We start from the raw sequence: 4,424 nt of genomic DNA on the forward strand, positions 1-4,424 counted from the left end.
AGTCAATATAGCCATGAATATATGTTGTGTCAGTAAAACAAATGTTGTTACAAAATGCTTTTTTAGTTTGGTTTGGACTTGATATGTCAACTGCACCTAGTTCAAACAAAAGCAGACTTGCATGACAAGAATACATGTTATCATCATGAAAACAACCTATTCTTTATAAAGAAAACGGTAAAGCTTGTAACAACAAAGGTGCAAAACCAATTGCTGCATTCTCAATTCAATCCGATAGCAGTGAAAATGTGAGTAAATGAAAAATTACTACTACTAATAGAGTTTGATACGAACTGCAATAGAGACGCGGCAAATAGGACAGGTTTGAATGGCTTCTCCACATTCGTCGCAAGTCTGGTGTCCACAGTTGAATGCCATGTTCTTTGTTTTAACCAGACAGATCGGGCAAACCTGAAATTCAATCCGAAAAACAACGGTTAACTGATTTTGATTAATATACATGGTTAAGTCATTCTCTGAAAGTTATGTAATATAGAAATGAACAAACCTGGCTTTCGTTACTACCAGTTGACATAGGAGGTGCAGAGGTAACATACTTGAACAAGAACTTTTCGAGCTCTTGCTCACAGATCGATTACAACCACTTATTGGTGGTTGACGAGCAATCTTGTTTGGACAGTTTCCAGTTCTCCGTCTGTAGATTTTGGAAACAAGATCATTTTTGTTTTGTTTTTATTAGAGAAAGCAATTATTACATTAGTTGCAGAGGGTTATAATAATGAGAACTTATACCCGAGTAAGCCGAGCGCGAGGGTGGCCTTATACTGAGAAGGGATCTCCATCAAGGCTGAAACTGCAAACTCTGCTTCTTTTCTTCCAGCATCAATGTTCTTCCCCATAATCTCCGTGAAATTCACAAACTGGAAGTTGTCAAAGGCACGAGCGGGGATGTTGTCATCAAACTGTCTCATTGTATCCCAGGACCATCTCCAACACCAACCAAAACTATCGATAATGGATACCGACTGCGCATTTAAGATCATCACAAGAAGCTCATCATCATCTAATTAATGTTGAATGAAACTAATAATCAAGAATTTTTTTTTTCTTTTTTTTTACCTTGCTCTAACGATAGCATCAATGGTCTTACGCTCTTGTGAACTGAGTCCACCGTGCTGTGTTGTCACCTAACAAACATCATAATTATCTAATTAGTAACCGATCATGTGATAAAAGCGAAAAAGCAAAAGCCTTTAGTTTTTTTTTTACCTGTCCATCAGCAATGATGAGAAGAACATGGTACTGCCCTCCACTTTCCTCCACAATAGTCATAGCCCTTTCGATAATGGGTGCAAAAGAAGTCGGACCTGCAAGACATAGCTGAGGAACAATCTCTCTGTAACGCGCAAGCACTTGTTCAAACCCGTTACAGAATGCATCATCCGGAAAGAAACTGAATACATCCTGATCATGTGTTGTAGCTACAAGCACCAACCACACAAAAACAACAACCATTACTTCTCTTTGTCCTACTAAAGAAAAAAAAAAAGGACTTGTAATGCAGCAGAACATAACATTACCATCTCCAAAGCCATAACAAGGGATCAAGTTATCTTCGTCAAAAGAGGATAAAGTCTTTCCAATGATTGAAATAGCTTGCTCGTACGGGTTTGGAGCTGGTCCTATGTGATGTAAGCTCTTCCCGTCGAATGATCTCGCTCCTGTAAAATCAAATAACAAAAGTCAGAAACATTTAACATTAAAAAGTTACATATTCGAATATGCAAATAGGGTTTTTTCACCTGTCCACTCGTTGCTCTTTGTGACATCTATACCAACAATCAGATTCGATGACTCCAAACCGGCTTGCAAAAGAGCAGCAGTAACCTAATTACCATAACCGGACATTCAAAGAAACATATCAAGAACAATAAAAAAAAAACTTTCAAGAATCTTTTGCCTTGATTAATGGTTACCTCATCGGTGGAACGGTAGTTATCGCCGATGAGTGAATACTTTTTGTCATGATTCTTTTGCTGAAACCCAGAAGGATGCTGTGGCGTGCTGTTTATCCTACTCTTCGAACTGCTACTTCCCATCTTCTGAGAGATTTTAAAACTAAACCTTTTAGAACTATGGTAAACACAAAACGATCGCCTGCAACAACTCAACAAACATTATGTATAAGATCTGAAGTCGTCACACTGTTGAATCAGTAAAACCCTCGATGGTTACGTTTAAAGTAAGAACCTTTGTGAAAGAAAAAAAGAAGAATCGATTTTGAAGACTGAAGCGTCGCTGTTGAGGAACGAACGGTAAATAAAAATTCAAACTTTGCTAGTTGAATCGTGGAAAGAAGGCGTTAAAGATGTTACCTTTCAATCGATTCCGACTGAATCTGCTGAAGGATTCTTCTTGTTACGTTTCAATTTTCCAGTAAAACGACTCGAGGTTGTTTTTAGGGGTGATATATATACGACTTTCGATTTTTACTCGCTTTACAATTTGGATTTTGTTCTGTCTATTTCTTTTTCTTTTTGAATTATATTTAATTGACTAGGAATGAAAAGCAATTAATAATAATATCCTAGGTGAGCTATATTATCGGGAATGATTTATCAGTTACTTGACCTTGGCAAATCTCTGCAATTTTTGAATTTTTTTTCTCTTTAACATATTATTTTTTAGTGTATTTTCATAAAATATTGTTCAAGATGACTAACATAGATTTTATTAAAGGGTTGATATAAACATTTATCATATGGTTAACTAATCTAAATTTAGGATTTAGAATTAAGGGTTAGAATTTTGAAGGTGAGATTTAAAATTTTTAAAATAAAAATTAAATAATTTAAAATAAAAAAACTATTTTGGTTATTTTTAAAGCTATTTTGATGATAATAACTAGGGGTGGGCACTTCGGTTATTTTATCGGTTCGGTTCGAGTTCGGTTCGGTTTGGTTGGTTTGGTTCTAGAACTTTTCCAGCTGAAGTAAACCATAGTTAGTTTGGTTTGGATCGATTTTGGTTCGGCTATGTTCAGTTCGGTTTATATTCGGTTTGGTTTGTATTCGATTCGGTTTGTATTTCGGTTCAGTTCGGTTTAATCGGATTTCTCTTAGTTTATTTATTATACAAGAAATCATGTTTTAATACACAAATGTATGGTTGTCATGAAATACTTTGTGTTGGACATAATCAAAAATTAAGTATGTAAATTAAATTCAATTTAATTAGACTTGGTTTAGGTTTTAATTTTAGGGTTTAAAAGTATACGCTATTGAAAAAAAATTAACATGGAAATTATGTGGGCTTAATGACGAATATTACAAAAGTTAGACGAAGTGTCATGGAAATCAAATTATATTAGGATTTCCTTTGTGCAAAAGGAAACTGTGTGGGCTTAATCTTAGGATTTTAATATCTTGATATTATTAATAACTTTAATTTAAATAACTATAAAAATACTTTGGTTTATCGGTTCGGTTCGGTTTAAACCGAACTGAACTGAACCATTCGGGTTAGAAAAATCTCAACTGAAAGATTTGAAATAGACTTTGGTTTGGTTTGAATCGGTTCTGGTTCGGTCGGTTCGGTTCGATCGGTTCGGTTCAGTTTTTTTGCCCACCCCTAATAATAACTTAAAAACCTAATTGAGAGAATTGCCCTTTGATGTTATCTAAATTGTTAATATGTTTTTTATTTTTTATTTATTATTTGTCAAGTTTAAAAAAACTTTGCGAAATCTTTTATTTTATGGTTGCTTGGACAATTTGAGACTTTTCCGTTACTATTCGAAAATGTAAAATTTTTAAAATAATTTTTATTTTCTTGTAACATAAAAATAATTTAGTTGGTAACAATTTTTACATTTGTGCTATCGGAATATAGAATCAATAGCATAAGAATGATACTGGACATACTAAAATCATGTATTAATAGTACAAGTATGAACTACTACTAACATAAAATTGAACTTTTAATCTGCTTTTTGTGTGTGATTTATTTCAAGGATAGTGGACATACTAAAATGATCAATCCAATCAAGACATGCTAGTTCTTAGCATTCTACAACCACTCTTGCAATCCAAGAAAGGTCGTTGACAATGCACTTATAAACCCACAATAAAGTCTTGATCTCTATCAAGGAATCAGTTTTGATATGCGCATTTTAATAGAATCAAAGTTGGATATTGAGTTAATGGTACAATGTTCGAACCCCGGAGTAAAATCAGGATTTGGCTTTGGTTCTAATTACGTGACTCAACATAATTAGAGAATCAAGATTTAGCACTTATGAGTTATGTCCATAATTCGACAAAAAAACATTAGTGTTGGGCTTTGGCAAGATCACCCGACTCCTAAAATCAGGTTGAAACGGGCCTATTTTAATACACGGGCTCAAAACAAAAATAAAAAAGTGGCCTACCAAATATTTTAATTAATTAATAAATGAATAGATA

General features: G+C 33.9%; 1 pseudogene; it reads right to left on the reverse strand.

Moving 5' to 3' along the window:
• Window positions 1–143: 143 nt before the first annotated feature.
• LOC125577947 lies at window positions 144–2,495 on the reverse strand (annotated as a pseudogene).
• Window positions 2,496–4,424: the final 1,929 nt, after the last annotated feature.

The sequence above is a fragment of the Brassica napus genome, chromosome A9, assembly GCF_020379485.1.
Source record: "Brassica napus cultivar Da-Ae chromosome A9, Da-Ae, whole genome shotgun sequence".
NCBI lineage: Eukaryota > Viridiplantae > Streptophyta > Magnoliopsida > Brassicales > Brassicaceae > Brassica > Brassica napus.